Source organism: Anguilla anguilla, chromosome 19 (assembly GCF_013347855.1).
Source record: "Anguilla anguilla isolate fAngAng1 chromosome 19, fAngAng1.pri, whole genome shotgun sequence".
In the NCBI taxonomy this organism is placed as follows: Eukaryota; Metazoa; Chordata; class Actinopteri; order Anguilliformes; family Anguillidae; genus Anguilla; species Anguilla anguilla.
In genome coordinates, this window is record NC_049219.1 from 8,707,810 (window position 1) to 8,727,632 (window position 19,823).

Consider the following 19,823-nt stretch of genomic DNA (forward strand, 5'->3'; position numbering starts at 1 on the left):
TCAAGAGCTGAGGCTGGAATAAAAACCAGCATACACACGGCCCTCCATGGCACTAAGTTTGAGACCACTGTGCTACGATATCTATCTAATTTTTAGACCAATGGCCTTTAATTTTATCATTGTTTATCCTCCTTCTACAATGTCAGATCATTGAGTTCAATGTGATTTTCCAGCCTTGGGTGAGCTAGTCTATGATGCATTCTAACTGGTTGTAAGCCTTAGTTGTAAGCTCTTGCTCTTCATCCTCAGCAAAGATCTTGGTTCAGTCCCCCTGCAGGCCTTACACTGTTGTCTCACTTTGACATTACTGATTGTAGACTTAACTATGATGCATGAGACAGTGCTTTCAGAGTTCTGGGGTGGCTCAGAGGGTAAATGCGCTGGTATTTCCCAGCCTGAAAGTGTGGGTTCAATTCCCACTCAAGGAGTGTGATTAATCTCTGTCTCTCAAACATACTGATGGCCGGGCTGGATTGAGTAAGAGACAGGCAATAATCACCCAACTTGAGCACCAATGACATCCATGGTTAGTGGATTGGGGGAATGCTAGTGCATGTACTCACTGAGGTGCTCCAGAACTCTGTGCTCAATGACCTGTCTGTCATGGATAAACTTTTGTCTCATTTTGACTTCTGCGATTGTAGGCTTAACTATGATGTTGGGCTGAGAGAGTTCATTTATGGTGACTGAAACGAAAAACAAACGAGAACGCGCAATAATTATTAAATAAAACAGTTGATTGCGCACCTTTTTTTATTATCTTAAATTTTAAATCGTCCTTATAATTATGCGACGTGCGCTATATAACGCCAGTGAGTAAAAGGAGGAAAAAATTAACGCCCTCCCCCTTTACTTCAGTACATACGGTTTGACCAACCGTGACGCAATGTTTGTGTTTTTTAAAGTTTTGTGGGATATGTAGTCAATAACGCGTCGCGATTGCTGAAGCCGGCGAGACGGTGGACTTCATTTCCCGAGTAAACCATCGTCGAAAGACATGCGGTGGCCATCTGCAACTCGTAAATATACTTCCGCCTGCAGTGCTGCAGAAAGGTAATTACATATTTTGCTACAAGCCAATGCTTACTATGCAATGTCTGAATTCTCACTTTAACTATGTTTTGAAAATATTACTTTGTGTGCTTCCTGTGTGATACGCGATAATATCCGTACATTTAACCAACCTTGCAAAATACGGTTTGCATCGATAAACAAACAACCGAACTAGCTAGCTGCCTAGCTAATGTCGCTAGCTAGCTATGTAGATAACACTAGCTGGACAGCCATCAAAGAATCAACAAACCTGTTAACGTTAGCGAGTTATGTTAGCTGCATTTGATGAATTGGTTGGTTTGACATTTCTATAGTTTTCTGTTTGCTGGTCATATCAAGCCTTCCTGCAGCCTGTTGAGCGAATTCATAACTGTCATTACAACTACATGTGATCATGCTGTTTGTAAATACTACCGGTGTTTACAGAAACTGTACGCAGCGTAAGAACCTTTCTTGCATTACAGCCTTAAATGAAACTATATTAAATATGATTTATCCCACCTTCATTTGCACATGGTATTCCGTAATATCCCACATTTCTGAGAATTAATTAAAAATGAAATTATATAATAACTGAGTTGTGTAAGTGTGGACATTTTTCTCCATCCATTTTCCCCTCTGTCCCGACGAGAGCGCTAGTGCTTCTCAATGAGAAACGCCCCCATAATAGGATGCTTTGCTGTAGGGCTGGTGTTCTGTGTTGATATGCTGTAGTGGGTTTTCGCCAAACATAGCGTGTTGTGTTTTGGACAGAATTTCTATTTTGGTTTCATTAGATGGCAAAACATTTCACGACATTGCTTCAGAGTTCAGTGTGTTTTTGCATATGTCAAAGGAGACTCAGAGTTGGCTTTTTTGAGTAGGGCCTTTCTTCTTGCCACCCTGTCATATAGGCCAGTATTGTGGAGAGCTTGGGATATTGTTGTCACATGCACACATTGACCAGTCTTTGCCATAACAGACTGCAGCTGCAGCTCATTAAAAGATGCCATTGGCCTCTTGGTGACCTCTCTGATTAGTCTCCTCTGTGCTCGTTCATCCTGTTTGCAGGGACGGCCTGATCTAGGCAAGATCTCAGTGGTGATTCACTGTGTTATTGGAGTCCTTTGATATCTCGTTATGCTCATCTCCTGATTTGTGTCTGTCTGTCTGCAGTTTTACCTCTGAGTCCGTTAGAATGCTCTTTGTTGTTCATGGTTTGTTCTTTGCTGTGTAATGCACTACCCTGCAGAGGAAGCCTACAGAAACAGATTGTTTCATTGTGTGCTAATCAGAATTACTATAACTGGACACAGGTAGGGGCCAGTCAGTTTGGTGTGTGATGTAGGAGTTTGGTTATGCGTGAGCTAATGCACCATTACAATCATTAGGGTGTGTCTGTTTTATGCAACCCAGCTGTCATAGATTTTTAAAAATGAGTTCTCAGGTATTTTGAGAATTGTTTTCACTTGGATATTGTGGAATACCATGTGTCAATACATGTAAAAAATCAGATTTGATGTGCTTTTTATTTAAGGCTGTAATGCAGTAAGAGGGAACACTGTGGAAGGGTTGTATACACGTTCTATAGCCAGGTGACTGCAGGTGAAAGAGTATGACGTGTGCATGTTGCGGAAGATGAGGACAGGGCCTTTATGTATGTTGGTGTCTGGATGTGAGTTATTGAACTCAGTTGGAAGGCTCACCACCTTAGATGTGCGGAGGAGAATATGTACATGTGAGATATTTGAAGAAACTGACACACCCGCATGGCTGTATCTGTTATCTGTTCTCCTGCGCAGGTCTAAGGTGATGGGCCTGCTAACTGTCATTTTAGTAATTCACACTCAGATTCCAACATACATAAATTACCTGTCCTCATCTTTAACTACATGCACATTTCATACACTTTCCCACGTATTCACCACATACAGTGGCTATAGTTAATGTCTCTGCCAGTCTTATATACTTCTGCCTTTATACAGTAAACTGAGTTTAGCTTCAATTGTGGGTAATGGGAAAAATCTGCATGTATTCGTCAGCCTTTCAAAAATAGACTTTAGTGTTATACTTCCTCTGCTGTAATTCAATTTTTTGTCCAGCAGAGGGAGACATATTCTTCACCTGTAGCACCCTGTACTAATGCAGTCCTGTCAACCCTCTTTTAACAAAGATTGTTAATGCCTCTGTTTTCATTTGCATAATGTATGTTCATAGGTAACATATTTTGATTATATTTTGTTTATTTTAAACATTCCCCCCTCTTTTTTTCTCTCCAGCTTGTCTGCAGAAGCAGGAAGTCCCCAGATGGAGGTGCTGTGTATGTATGAGTTTGGTTTTGTTTGTTTTTGTTTCTATGCACCACTTTTGGTGTATATTAGTGCATTACTACTGCCAGTCTTCCATACTGCTACCTTTCTGCAATCAAATGAGTTCATTTGATTGCGTAGTAGTATGGGGGACTGTCAGTAGTAATGCACTAACGGAGAGGGGGACCCCTGTCAAAATTTTTTTTTTTTTTTACCTTCCGAAAATTTTGAATTTGCAAAAAAATATTATAACCCCCATGTTGTATTCTGGGAAATTCCGGGGGGCCAGATTGCCTGCCCGTCCACTCACACCACACACACACCTCCCCCACCCTTGGGGACCACCGACGTTGCTCAGGTGCGGTCTCGGGGACTCGAACCATCAACCTCTACCTCCTGAGGATCGGTTCAGCCCCCTACGCCACATACTCCTTCGCATTTATCGCTCATTTTTTTGTGCACTTACACAGCACTACGGACAAAAGCTGCGCAAACTGAAGGGACGAACGGGGATTCGAACCCTGAAGCTCAGCGTTCCAAGCTTTGGACAATACCTTTACGCCACCGTCATGTTAGCGGTTGCGCGGCTGCAGAAATGGCCTGATGATGAGACAACCCAAGTATAAGCGAAACAAAGACGAAGGGGGGTTCGAACCCCCAACCTCTGCGTCCGTAGGCAAAGACAATACCGCTGCGCCACCTTCTCTTCTGTGAATCGGCCGGCTTTTCTGTGGGTAGAAGAAGATGACACAACAGAAATATTTACAAAAAAATCTCAGAAATTTTGCCTTCATCTACTAACTTCGGACCTGAAGGTGATGAACCTTGTTACCTATGTCTTACAGCTGGTTCTTAGAGCCACAGCAGAGAGGTGAAGAGCCAGAGAGACAGAGCAGAGGGGAGATTGAACTTACTATCTTGGGATTCGTGGAACAGGGTACTCTTGCACCAGGAAGCCCTTCAAGAGTTCCTGGGTGTTCATTAGTGAACTTATTCGCAGACCGATAAGAATTAAACAGGAAGAGCTCAGCTTTGAATAGCAGAGATCCAGATTAGGTGCTCTCCTAAAATGAACTCTACAAAACTGTGGAAAAATATAAACTGACACCCTAATATATTTTGACTTATTTAAATAAAGCTTTTGATTCATTGGACTTCCCTTGAATTTGCGATTTATGATTAGAACAGGTGACTGACAAGTCCCATTCAAACAGATGACCTAATTAAATGTGTAATGGTGTTGCATCTTATAGGTGTGCCTGAAAGTGATTAGTTGGTTACATTTTTTATGCCTTTGAATGTTTTCTTTTACAAGGATGAAAAATGTAATCTAGCCAGTAATGTACTATGGAGAACAGTCATTCTGTTTTTATAAAGTGCAGTGGATATGTATTGGGGGACAGGGCTTGTAAATGCATTTTATTTTCTTTTTAATAATGAAATAAAATTAATTGTGTTTTGTAATTTTATTCTGCAATTACATTTCATTCTTGAAAGTTGTGCTGCCATTGCTGAATAAAAATAATGCACAATAAGAACAGTGAGTTTCGGTTTCAGTAGATCTTTATTATCCCCAGAGGGCACCTTGTGAGCAGCATTAAAATCCACATACATTTTGATAACCATACAAAAAATAGACTTGTACATTGCAACATTTTTTAAATTGGACTTCCTCTGCTGTAATGCCGTTTTCTGTCCAGCAGAGGGAGGCAAACTCCTGACATTACATTGTATTACATATATTCAGCAGACATTTTTATCCAGTGATGTACAATAAGTGCATACCAAAGGTCATTGGAACAACTACAAAACACAGGTCCAATAAGGCACAATACTCATTTTGTAACAGTTATTCATAGCCATGAACACATTAAGTCCAGTTCACACATTAAACATTACTCTGACCTAACCTCTGCTAAGTAAAACTAGGAGGCATGACAAGCTACAACATCAAGATAATGATACAAAGTACAGTATAAGTGCTGGATGGCGGTACAGGTAACATGAAATTGGCACAGGAGGTACATGTGTAGCATAAAAGAGGGGAATTTAAGTGATAAAAATTATCCCAGATTCATCCGAATGGCAGGGGTGCAAGTGGCCCCGTTTCCACAGAGCGGAGTGGTCGAGCTGGCGTGTAGGATTGAATCATGTCCTGTAAGTAGCCGGGGGCCGTCCTGTTGGCTGCAGGGTAGGCGAGGATCTGGACTTTGAACCTGGTCCTGGCAGCGACCGGTAGCCAGTGGAGTGAACTCAGCACAGGAGTGACTTGGGAGAACTTGGGAAGGTTGAAGACGAGTCGGGGAGCAGCATTCTGAACCAGGGGACATATGAAGCCCAGCACCGATGCCTCCGAAGCACTCCCCGAGTCTGCTCAGCTCCTTTAAAACAGAAGGGAACATTTAAAAGCATTTAAAAATAAGATAAATTGATAATCAAACCAATGTATGTGAAGTGAGATGCATTACATTACAATCTACAGTACAATCTACATATTAGGCTGTGTAATTTAGTTTTTAGTCACACTCTAAACAGAGGTAAACCAGTGAAATGTGTGTGTGCGTCTGCTACGTGAAAAGTGAAGACTAACCTTAATCATTAACATGCAGGTGATTTACAGCAACGTGCACACAAACACCCCGAAAATCAGTTTTAAACAATATTCTGATTAAGCGTCTGCATGGTTAAAAAAAAAACACGATTTATCTAATACCTGGGTTTTACATGGATTCTTTTAATAATCATGTAAGGCCAATTAGTTGTGTCAAAAATTACTAATTACTTTACACCGCTTTGAGTGACGCTTCAGCTTCTTCTTCTCTTTGGATGATTCTGGCATTTTCAACGCTTCCAGACTCATTACTGCCCTCTGCTGGTCGTTAAAAAAACCTCAACTGATCCTCAGATGCATCCGTGCACATATAGTCCCGTTGCATACAAACAAATCCAACTTTCCTGTCAAATAGTTACTGCTTCTTCTGGTCTGAACCAAGCAAAGTTACAAAAAAAAAGAAACTCCTAATTCTGAAATAACATTCAATACCATCTTACTTTCCTGTAGTTTACATTAAAATAACTTGTTCAATCGTCGCAGCCATGCCACACTGTCATACCCACCTGGGTGTTTCCCTACCATCTTTAAACATCGATTAAAACCACAATGCCTCAGACTTAATCTTGCTGGTTTACCTGTACTGATTCTTCCCCCCCGCATAAAGATATACAAACAACATCCAGTTCACTGCGTTTGGTGACCTTTCGCATGCGCAGTTTTAAAAGGCCGAAATTTAAAGCCGACTTTACTACGTTTACATGCGCAAATAAATCGAAAATTTGCGCAAAAATATTGTAATTAATTGAATGTTTCTCAGATTTTTACCATACCCGATTAAGATAATAAAAAAGGCGATTACTTACAAGTTCTACAACTTCCTCCACAATTACCGAATTTGTGTTCCTAAACGTAGGCGAGAGCTGTGTTTTTCCCGTGCTTTAATGGTGATTGATGACAGGTGCGCGGACATTCGGGTACGCTGTTGCAGGTGCGTTTTTATGTCCACAAGAGGGAGCCAGCATTCCTACTCGTTTAATACAGACGGCTCCGGTTGAAGCAGTCGTTAAGAAAATAATTAATGAAATGTCATACAACAGCACTGTACTTTAAAATAATGAGAACATTTTGGTAATTTTGACAAAAGAATCTGCGCTGATGCACTCCCATTATAAATGTTACAATGATAAACTCTTAAATCGAGTTTGAAAAGCCGAGTTTGAAATGGTGGCATGAAGCTTTAATCTCAAAAGTTTTACAAGCAGTTCGCGTTTTCATACCCTGGAGAAGTGGAAACTATTTAATGTTTAAAACACAAGTGCGTCCGATTTTCCAGGCTATAATGTAGATTATAGACTCCATATTAATACAGCTCCAGGAAGACAACTGACTCCAACATTGAAATTTCCTCAGCGAAACATTAAAACTGTCTAGAAAAGATAATGAACTCTCTCACCGATATGTCCTCAGCTAAGATAACCAACTCCCCATTGACACAGCCCAGTGAGAATAATTAACTCCCATACTGATATTTTCTCAGCAATATCATAGTGAAGATAATGAACTCCCACACCAATAGGTCCACAGTTAAGTGAACTTCACTTTATACAGAGATAATCAACTGCTAGTCTGATGCATCCTCAGCTAAGACAATCAACACAGCCTATTAACTCAGTCCCTGGAAGATAATTTACTCAAACACTGAAATTTCCTCAGCTTAGATATTCAACTCCACATCGAAACAGCCCAGCTAAGATAATCAACCCACCTATTAACTAGATGCCTGCATCCAGACCTGAGCCTGGCAGGGTCCTTTAACACAGCCCAAGAAAGATAATCAACTGTCGTTGTATGTTGTTGTATGGCATTTCATCTGCCCCAATGTCCCCCACAGAATCAGAGCAGGTGCCCTCCCTGTAAGGCAAGGTGAGACAAGAGAAGGACGGGAGTCATTGTGCTCATAACTTTAAACACAAAACTCTAAAAAGTGTTATTTTATTAAGACAAGGAGATTGTGGCAAAACATATGTAAACTACTCTGTGAAAGCTTTTGTTTAATGAATGATTTTGCAAGTGTGATTTCTGATTTGAACAAGTGATTCAAATTATCCTCCTATTATATTCCAGTGGTTCAATCATTAAATTCCAGCCTCTTAAGTTGGATTGTGCTGTCATTGTTCAATTAAATAACATTAAATAAGAACACTTTTACTTTCATTAGATCTTTATTGTCCCCAGAAGGCAATTAATGTGCAGCATTAAAATCCACATACGTTTGACAACCATGGAAAGATTCACATTACAAGGACAAGGAATAGCTTTAAAGTTAGAATATGTATAAAGGAGTAAAATCAGTACAGAGTACAATTCAGTATGGACACATAATGCATGCTGCCGCCATAGCTGCTGTATTAAAGCCCACAGACATATGTTGTCCAGTTTTAGTTGCAGTTTAGTTGCTGGAGGATGAGCATTATCTTTAGTAATGTGGGGACTAAAAAAATACGAACAAAATAAATGACATGAAATCAATTTCAAACCGTTTCAGTGTTACTCACTTACAAAACTACCACATATAATTACATTTGTATTTAACGCTTTGCATTTTAAATTCCACTCATGTCGTCTAGTATGTTTTTGTACCTTGTAGTGTAGTGAGTACCTGCTCACCCAAATATGAAGACACCTGGTGGACAATAATAATAGAATACATTTTGAGAAATGTGAAGAAAAGTCGGGGGTGTATATTGCAACAATATACAGTAATTCCTGCAGGGTTGTGCTCAAAAATAATATCACAAAGTATTAGCAAGCCTTAATAATTGTCACAAGTGGTCGTAGTTCTCATGGACAGCACTGCCGTGATTCCAAAATGAGAGTATACCACAAAAATCATATCCTGACCAAAAAGGATGTTTAACTGACAGACTAACGTCCGGATTATGAATGATAATAGTCCAACAGACAGACCAGCAAGTGAGAGTGTGCAACATAATTAAAGTACTAACATAAAATTCACATATGCAAACCTTAATAGGTACATATACAAATAATACAATACACAAAATAAATCAAATACATAATATTAATAATCCACAAACTGAGTCATAGTCAAACAGCTACCGCCCATATGAAACACGACATATGAATCAAATAATCATGCTCTTAAGGTGTGCTAGGGGGTGGTAATAAGTCTTTTTCAAAATGAATTCATGAGTTACTCAGACTTCAGATGCTGTGTGAAGATGTGCGTGTTCATGTGATGCTTCAAAGATTCCTCCTCGACGGACGCAGGCATCCTGAAACGATAAGAAAGCATTTGAAAGAAGGCCATGATCATATTCCATTACATAACACTATTTGGCAGACGCTTTTATCCAAAGCGACGAAGGCCTACAATAATATATGAAGTATATGAAGACAAAAAACGTAGTTATATCGTTTATGTAGCAAACATACGAGGACTCCTTGAAGACACGCGATTACGCATAGTTTAATATTATATTTATTTTGCTTTAATTATTCCTCCAAACACATTTCTTTGGAATTATCGTCTTCATAAACACAATTTAGCATCTGAGATTGAAAAATGGCATTGTCTATATCACGTGTTATTTATGAAAAGTGATTTTCTCGTAACTTTTCAGAGGTAAGAAAGGTAAGAGGCATTTTGGTGATTTTCCACGAAAGACCAAAAGACATTTGATGATAAAGTGAAATGTGAAAAAAATGTTTTGGCAAGGCTGGGGATCATTTCAACATTTCGACAAATACAGATACTTTCTCTTCCAACAAAAATGGTACAAGGGACAAACCAAACCAAAATATATTTTGCCTTAAAATAACCGCATCAACAACTGAGATCCGCGAGCCTACCTTCTTCCTAGCAGTGTGTACGCCCCCTATTGCCTTAAACACAGAATAAATCCAAGTTGGATTATATTTGTCCTACCGGCCCTGGCCCCTGTCCCACTCGCCCAGGCCCCTGCCCTACCGGCCCTGGCCCATGTCCCACTCGCCCTAGCCCCTGTCCCACTCGCCCTGGCCCCTGTCCTACCTGCCCCTCCACCTTAGCTAGGTGAGATCACACACCTCCTCGGCGTCCTTTGTGATAGGCTGCTGAACTAATATGAGCTTATGAATACATATCAATTTTAATCAATTTAATGAATTTCAATTTGAATTGAACTATACAAATACTAAATGACAATATCAGCATAAATGATTAAAGTAGTATCTTGTTATCAACAATGCATTTTGTTTCACTGAAAATACAGTCAATGTTGTTTTATGTAAAATGAGTTCATTCCAAATTAGCCGTAGGAACATACAGGGTCTGTGGTCCTCTGTGTTTGGGCTGAAAAGCACAGGCCCAGAATTCATCAAAAACATTTCTAACGATGACATTTTGATTTTGGTTGAAACTTTGTGCCGAAAAGATGCCCTCATCCACAGTGCCCCAGGTTATGATGAAATTACAGTGCCCACTATAAAATTAAGAACAGTACGACAAGGCAGAAACTCAGGAGGAACACTGGCGTGGTACAAAGCGGAACTTGCAGAACACATGACAGTTACTAAAAAAGAACAATCTCACTTATGGATATAACTGAATAAAGAAAAGGCGGATTGGGAAAATAATACATACCTGTGTGCAAGCTTACGACGGCCCACATGAATCTCCATACTATAATGAGCAGTTTTTTTAACGCTCTGCATATTTCTTTTAACAGAAATATGCCATTTCCAGGCCCAGGGAGATGTGTGACAGTGTGGGGATTTTAACACCAGAACAGGGACAGAACCGGACTGTATCGACACACAGGGAAACATTCATGTGTTTGGAAACACCCCCCTATACCTCACACCAACCGCTACAAAAAGAAATAACCCCAGACAATATAATAAATAAGAACAGTAGAGAGTTAGTGCATCTCTGTCAAGCCACAGGTCTGTATATCCTTAATGGCAGGATCAGAGGGGACTCTTTAGGAAGGTTCACTTACTGCTCAGCTCTTGGGACGAGTGTTGTTGATTACGCCGTCACTGACATGGACCCCTCCTCCTCCAGCGCATTCACTGTCAGGCAACAAACCCCCATTTCAGGCCACAACAAATTCAGGATATTTCTGAAAAGAACTGGAGACTGCAGAAATTAATACACACAGCCCTGTAAGCTGTATAATCTTAACCAATAATACAGATGGGCTGAAACAAGTGCAGATAAACTCACCAAAGCAAAGAGATCAACTGAATTAATGAACTATTAACAGAAAATGCTCAAAGAAACCTAAGAATATTATCAAATCATAAACATAACTCAGATACACTCCACAGGTACTGTCAAGCTCTAAAAGAAATCAAAAATACCATAAAATAGAAAAAAATAAATGACATACATAAAACATTTAACGATATTGAAGAATCCAGTTCTGGGATTTGTGGAACAATTTAAGTACAGCAAAACAACAAGAATTAGCCACTAGTGATGGAGCTATTTTGGAACAATACTTTGAAAATCTATACTGTGAAATCAGTCAAAAAACACATCATATTGTGATTAAAGAATGGCTAAATAAATTGGGATCAACCGTAAATGACTGTCAAAATCCACTTGATAAACCAATAGAGAGACTGTGAGTGTGAGAGAGGAGAGACTTTGTGTCTGTGAGAGAGAGAGAGAGAGAGAGGAGAGACTGTGTGTGTGTGAGCAAATGTGTGTGTGTGTGTGAGAGAGAGGAGAGACAGTCTGAGTGTGTGTGTGTGTGCATGTGAGAGAAAGAGAGAGAGAGAAAGGAAAGATTGTGTGAGAGAGAAGAGACTGTGTCTGTGCATGTGTGTGAGAGAGATGAGAGCCTGTGTGTGTGTGTGTGAGAGAGAAGAGAATGTGTGTGTGTGTGTGCGCAAATATGTGTATGCGTGTGTGTGAGAGAGAGAGGAGAGACTGTGTCTGAGTGTGTGTGTGTGTGTGAGAGAGAGAGAGAAAGACAGAGTAAATAAATATTCTTTTAACAATCCACACGTCTCTATATCTACAAACGGCATAATTCACATCCATTCAATCTACATCCGGGCACAAAACAGGGTTGTCCATTGTCACCACTACTACTTAAGCTAGCAGTAGAACCACAAGCCTGCAAAATCAGAATATTAGATTCCACCACCAGTTAACAAATCAGCAATCAAGAATACAAACTATCCATGTATACAGATGACATATTGTATAAATCCAAGGTTTCAGAATCCAAACCTTCTCTATGTGCTTAGGAATCACAAACAATATAACAACTGCTAGGGGTATCAGCTAATGCTATCTACACAGCTAGCTAGCTAGTCCATTCATCGATGTAAACTTGTAAACGTCGATTTTTCTTGCAAACTAGGTTAAATGTATGGCGACATTCAGGTATCAACACTAAGAGCTGTGTTCCGAGTAAAGTTCAAGTTTGTTGGAAGCCATTATTACATTGTTAACGTCGGATTGCTGCAAAATTTGTAATTTACCTTCTCAAACGCTGTACCTATGGAGAACATTCGCAAGTTTCAAACTTGCGCCACATTTTTCGACAGGGGTTTACTCGGGAAATGATGTTCAACGTCTGATCCGTTTCAGCATTTGCGTCTAGTTAACTACATATCCCATAAACGCTTTCAAAAACACAAATTACGTCACGATTAGTCAAACCGTAGGTACTGTAGTAAAAAGGAAAACAATTTCGTTTTACGCTTTTTCTTGGGTGTTACGTTTTCCCCGCCATTGCGCTCGTGCTCCTGAGTTGAGTTTTTTTTACGGTCTATGACTTCAGGGATTCGTCGCTAAGCGTGAATTTGACCAGCTAATGCACATTCTGGTAACTTTTTCCTCTTACATGTCTATAGAAATACAGAGCAGCACTGGTTTTGGCAACGTTTTAGTTCATAAACCATGGCTACAAGCGTAAACTCTTGGAGTTTTGAAGGCACAGGAACCCATTCGGTCAATGAAATGACATGGTGACAACCGAGTTCCCGCTCTATCCTGGCACGTCAACGTAGTGAGAGCATCCAGTGTTGCCTCCTTCGTTCTACAGTACAGGTAGGCAGGCAAGGAGCGACTCTCAAAAGCAGTTTGAATAAAACATATATGTTGAATTAAAACACACTCGGCACTGAAAGCAAGGATTAGTTCAAACCGCTTTAATACAGAGTTTTAGCGCTTTAGTACAGAGTCTGTAGGAACGCAAAGACAGTATGTGCGGACCGACAGGGGATCCCGGCATATAGGGAATCTTATCTTTTACGCTCATTAACACAAAGATACTTTTCCCCCAGTAACCTTGATATTTTAGTTTGTTAGCATGCCTAAGATAAGACACCGTGCCCAATTGGTCTGCAGCATGAGAGAGAGAAAGTGGGAGAGAGGGGGCCCATCTCCTGTTTATGGAACCATCCTGAACCTTTACAGAATTGCATAGAGTACTTCAAAGCACTCGTCATTATCTCATTATCTGCTTGAGATTTATGCATTTTAATAAAGAGAATGTTCTCTTCTCACGCGAAGGTAAGAATATGGGAGTTAGTCATTACACATGAAAAACTGTTAAAAGAATACATTTTTAATCACTTATATTTTAGGGTATATAATGTAAAACAATTATTTAAACAGCATATTCTTCTACACCTTCTTGTATGGAAATGTATTACTCGTACACACAAAGGTTCTGCACAATTACTTGTTGCCATAACTAATGGACCACTTTATTTGCTTTATTTTTATATAAATTTATATAACGAATGCTTCCTGAAATTAATCCATTTTTTCATCCGTTCAAAATTATGCGGAAACCGCAATGTAGCTCCAGTACATAAAATGCACAGAACGTAAAGAAAATAACAGTGTTTCCCCTTTATTCGAATAAATACGGTTTGACAAACCGTGACGCAAAATTTGTATTTTTGAAAGCGCTTATGGGATTTGTAGTCAATAAGTAGTTGTGATTGCTGAATCGGATCTGGCGTTGGACTTCATTTCCCGAAAAAGCCATTTCGAAACGCCATGCGGTGCCGTCTGAAACTTGTAAATATTTCCACACAACTGCGCGACCGAAGGGTAGGTTCATTTTTTGTCGCACCGAAGTTAATGTATGATGATTGCCAGCTAACTTTAACTTTATTGGAAACGCTTCGCGTTGATGTCCGATAATGTCCAAACATTTAACCCAACTGGCGAGAAACAGTTTGCATCAATAAATGAACAAGCTAGCGAGCTGTATATACCATTAACTAGATAGCAAACAAGCTAGCTGACGTAAGCAAACTAGTTTGTTATAAGCAGGTATGCCACTCCCCTCCTGTTAATGTGGCTAATATTTAATGCTTCTCCTCACGTCGTGAAGTCTGCAAGTCTCTATGACAAAGTTCCGTTATACTCCATCATAAATGTGTCTTGTTTCCAGCCACCTGTTCTATTGTTTCAACATCTGTTGGCTAGCATTAGAAAAAAAAACATTTCGATTCTTTGTTTTGAGCGAGATTTTATTTATTTTTATTTATTTGTGTTGCTTAAATAACTCTCTCGTTATAAGCCACTGTCCGTTTAGCTAACTAAACCTGATGGTCGGCATGTTTGCTTTCTCTGACTGTCCCTCAAATTTATATAGGCTAAATTGTATAGCGGTCGTGTGTACAGTGAGCCACTTCTGTTAGCAGCAATATCTAGCTTGTTGCCTTGGCTGAATTGATTGGTCTGACATTTTTGTTACTACAGCTTACAGTACACTTACAGATTGGCAGGTAAATTTAATATCTTTAGTGTCAGGCGTTATTCCATCTTAATGTTCCAGACTTTATTATTATTGTGGTCATGTATACAGTAAGTACTGTACGTATAGTGTATGTTGTACGTACAGTAGTGGTGACAACGGACAGCCCTGTTTCATGCCTGGATGTAGATTAAATGGATGTGAAATTATGCCGTTTGTAGATATTGAGACTTATGGATTGTTATATGAAATGTTTTCCTATTTTATGAATTTAGTCTGACACAGACTTCCACGCACACGCACTTACACACACACACACACAGTCTCTCCTCTCTCTCTCACACACACACAACCATATTTATATGCACACACACACCCACATATATATAAATATTGGCACACACACACAGTCTCTTCTGTCTCTCTCTCTCTGTCACACACACACACACACACCCACAGTCTTTTCTGTCTCACACACACATATATATGCACATGCATGTGCACACACACACACACACTCAATCTCTCCTCTCTCACACACACACAGTCTCTTCTCTCTCACACACACACACACACACACACATATTTCTATGCGCACACACACTCACAGACACACACACGCACACAGTCTCTTCTCTCTCTCACACACACACACTCTCACTCTCTCCTCTCTCTCTCACACACACATACACACACACGTATATAGGATCACACACACACACACACAGTCTCTCCTCTCTCTCTCACACACACCCCCACATATATATATATATGTTGGTACACACACACAGTCTCTTCTCTCTCACACACATAGTCTCTCCTCTCTTTCGCACACAGACACACACATGTATGCATTGCACATGCACACAAACTCGCACGCACACACACACACACACACACACATATGCACACGCATGCGCACACACACACTCACAGTTTTCTCTCTCTCTCTCTCTCTCTCTCTCTCACACACACACAAAAACAGACTCTCCGCTCTCTTTCTCTCTCTCACACACACAGACACGGTCTCTTCTCTCTCTCTCTGTCTCACACACACACACCTATATATGCACATGCACACACACACACTCAATCTCTCCTCTCTCACACACGTAGTCTCTCCTCTCTCTCGCACACAGACACACTCATGTATGCATTGCACATGCACACAAACTCGCGCACACATATATATATCTCTCTCACACACACACACACACACACACAGACACATATTTCTATGCACAGACACAATGTCTCTTCTCTCTCTCACACACACACACACACACAGTCTCTTCTCTCTCTCTCTCTCTCTCTCTCTCGCACACACTCTCAGTCTCTCCTCTCTCACACACACACACACACACACACACACACACACAGCCTCTACCTCTCTCACACACACTCACACACACACATATATATGCACAAACACACAGTCTCTTCGCTCTCTCACAAACACACACACACATATATATCCACGCACACACACACACACACACACACAGTCTCTACTCTCTCTTTCGCTCTCACACACATATATATGCACATTGCGCACACACGCACACAGACACACAGTTTCTCCTCTTTTTCTCACTCTCTCTCACACACACACTCTCAGTCTCTCCTCTCTCTCACACACACACACACATATATGCACACGCATGCGCACACACACACTCGCAGTCTCCTCTCTCTCTCTCTCTCTCTCTCACACACACACACACAAAATCAGACTCTCTTTCTCTCTCACGCACACACAGACACACAGTCTCTCCTCTCTCTTTCACACACACACATACATGCATTGCACACACACGCACACAGACACAGTCTCTCCTCTCTCTCTCTCTGTCACACACACACTCATGATAGAACATGCACAGAGATAGTACATGCAGTCATAAGGGTGTTGTAGTTTGTACACAGTCCCAGATTCACTGTCACCAGTTCTGCTAGCTCTCCTGTGCCTGGGGAGAGGAGGGGGGCCATGCAACTCCCCTGTCCCTTTAGGAGGGGGGGAGCCCATGACTTTGGGCTTTAATATTGTCTTTGTTTTCATTCCTATTCAGCATTTTTTTTTTTTTTTTTTTTTTAAGCAAAACGACCACACTTACCAAAAAAAGAAATCTTTTAGGGTCCTCTTCCTCTTCATTGTTAAAACTGACTGTTCATTAAGCCTCTGAATGAATGAACAAAATGAGCTTAAGTTAACTAAAAACTGCCAGTTATCCAAGTTACTCAGATATCTTCCACTTATTGTACAAACGTAAACTCGTCGTGTTCCGAACAAAACACGGGGAAGCGACCGCTTCCACAAGAAGTGAACGTTCGTTCAGCGTTAGTTTTTATCATGAGTAATGTGGCTTATAGTTTTAGGCTTTATGTGCGCTAACAGTTACTGGCTGCTAAAGTTCGCTTAATTTCAGCTGATTTACACAGTTTCTGATGTGATGCCTGCATGAGAAGCTAAAAAAAGCCATTTCAGTCCACCAAGGCAACACACAGCTAATCGTGCTTAACAGACAGCTTAGTAAATACACATAAAATGTTAGCTAACTCAGAATTGAACTTTTGAAACTTACCGACGAGAAAAAGAATTTGACGGAATCGGAATGTTCAAGACGAATGCGATTAGCGCCATTACAAACTCTGTTTGCGTGATAGCGCGCGTTTGATGACGTCTGATTGTTACAAGCTCATTGTAATCAGCATGTATTTGTCAGCCTTTAAAAAATAGACTTTAATGTTATGGTGGAGTTCTGATACTTGCTCTGCTGTAATGTCATTTTTTGTCCAGCAGAGGGAGGCAAATCCTTCACCTGAACTCCACCATAACATTAAAGTCTATTTTTTAAAGGCTTTTAAAGTGTAGCACCATACACTGATTCCACCTATGCAGTCCTTCCAACTCCCTTTGAACAAAGATGTTCATGCATCTGTTGCATTTACATAATGTATGTTCATATGTAACACATTTTGGTGATTTTTTCTCTCTCCAGCTTGACTGCAGCCCAACGAGCTGATCAGGGTAGCACTGTGGCTGTCTAACAGATGGGCTGACCATGCAGGAAGTCCCCAGATGGAGGCACTGTGTATGTATGAGTTTGGTTTTGTTTGTTTTTGTTTCTATGCACCACTTTTGGTGTATATTAGTGCATTACTACTGCCAGTCTTACATACTGCTACCTTTCTGCAATCAAATGAGTTCATTTGATTGCGTAGTAGTATGGGGGACTGTCAGTAGTAATGCACTAACGGAGAGTGGGGCCCCTGTCAAAATTTTTTTTTTTTTTACCTTCCGAAAATTTTGAATTTGCAAAAAAATATTATAACCCCCATGTTGTATTCTGGGAAATTCCGGGGGGCCAGATTGCCTGCCCGTCCACTCACACCACACACACACCTCCCCCACCCTTGGGGACCACCGACGTTGCTCAGGTGCGGTCTCGGGGACTCGAACCATCAACCTCTACCTCCTGAGGATCGGTTCAGCCCCCTACGCCACATACTCCTTCGCATTTATCGCTCATTTTTTTGTGCACTTACACAGCACAACGGACAAAAGCTGCGCAAACTGAAAAGGGGAAAGCAGGGATTGAACCGCTGACCTTGGTAGTGGAAAACAAGAACCATTCCTCTGCACCACTGTAACTTTTTTGACTTTTTTTGTGTTTTTCCTGCAGTGACATGAAGACAGTCAGACCTCAGAAGTAGAAACTGAAGGGACGAACGGGGATTCGAACCCTGAAGCTCAGCGTTCCAAGCTTTGGACAATACCTTTACGCCACCATCATGTTAGCGGTTGCGCGGCTGCAGAAATGGCCTGATGATGAGACAATCCAAGTATAAGCGAAACAAAGACGAAGGGGGGTTCGAACCCCAAACCTCTGCGTCCGTAGGCAAAGACAATACCGTTGCGCCACCTTCTCTTCTGTGAATCGGCCGGCTCTTCTGTGGGTAGAAGAAGATGACAACAGAAATATTTCCAAAAAAAAAAAAAAAAAAGCTGGAACCCCCCCGGCTGTGGCTGGCTCAAATCTGCTGGGCGTGATGCAATGCAATGGGCTTCGTGGAATAGGGTACTCTGTCTTGCGCCACGAAACCCTTCAAGAATTCCTGGGTGCTCATCAGTGAACTTATTCTCAGACCCATCAGAAATAAACAGGAAGAGCTCAGCTTTGAATCACACAGATCCAGATTAGGTGCTCTCCTAAAATGAACTCTAAGAAACTGTGGCAAAATATAAACTGACACCCTAACACATTTTGGCTTCTTTAAATAAAGCTGTTGATTCATTGAAGGAATTCCTTTGCATTTGTGATTTATAATTAGAACAACAGGTGACTGACAAGTCCCGTTCAAACAGATGACCTAATTAAAGGTGTAATGTTGTTGCATCTTATAGGTGTGCATGAAAGTGATTAGTTGGTTATATTTTTTATGCCTTTGAATGTTTTCTTTCACAAGGATGAAAAATGAGATTCAATCTAGCCAGTAATGTACTATGGAGAACACTCATATTCTGTTTTTATAAACTGCAGTGGATATGTTTTGGGGACAGGGCTTGTAAATGCATTTTATTTTCTTTTAAATAATGAAATGAAATTAATTGTGTTTTGGAATTTTATTCTGCAATTCCATTTCAGTCTTGAAAGTTGTGCTGCCATTGCTGAATAAAAATAATGCACAATAAGAACAGTGAGTTTCGGTTTCAGTAGATCTTTATTATCCCCAGAGGGCAACTTGTGTGCAGCATTAAAATCCACATACATTTGATAACCATACAAAAAATCGACTTGTACATTGCAACATTTTTTTCATCGGATTTCCTCTGCTGTAATGCCATTTTCTGTCCAGCAGAGGGAGGCAAATTCCTGACATTACATTGCATTATTCGGCAGACGTTTTTATCCAAAGTGACGTACAATAAGTGCATAAAGAAGGTCATTGGAACAACTACAAAACACAGGTCCAATAAGGCACAATACTCATTTTGTAACAGTTATTTATAGCCATGAACACATTAAGTCCAGTTCACACATTAAACATTACTCTGACCTAACCTCTGCTAAGTAAAACTAGGAGGCATGACAAGCTACAACATCAAGATAATGATACAAAGTACAGTATAAGTGCTGGATGGCAGTACAGGTAACATGAAATTGGCACAGGAGGTATATGTGTAGCATA

At 40.5% G+C, this 19,823-nt stretch overlaps 1 protein-coding gene and 2 long non-coding RNA genes across 5 annotated transcripts in view; 2 read left to right on the forward strand and 1 right to left on the reverse strand.

Moving 5' to 3' along the window:
• pus7l (pseudouridine synthase 7 like) overlaps nucleotides 1-19,823 on the reverse strand; it is a 53,597-nt gene that overhangs the window by 29,717 nt on the left and 4,057 nt on the right. The gene's annotated exons all lie outside the window — the stretch shown is intronic.
• Nucleotides 1,146-4,883, forward strand: LOC118219342. The gene is made up of 2 exons (XR_004763724.1): nucleotides 1,146-3,352; nucleotides 3,812-4,883. It is a non-coding gene; the product is annotated as an uncharacterized LOC118219342 (long non-coding RNA).
• LOC118219324 lies at nucleotides 12,723-19,335 on the forward strand. 3 transcript variants are annotated; one of them, XR_004763690.1, is made up of 3 exons: nucleotides 12,723-12,743; nucleotides 17,633-17,725; nucleotides 18,317-19,335. It is a non-coding gene; the product is annotated as an uncharacterized LOC118219324 (long non-coding RNA). The 3 variants fall into 3 exon arrangements; XR_004763689.1 differs by lacking the exon at nucleotides 12,723-12,743 and adding an exon at nucleotides 12,785-12,967; XR_004763688.1 differs by lacking the exon at nucleotides 12,723-12,743 and adding an exon at nucleotides 13,919-13,981.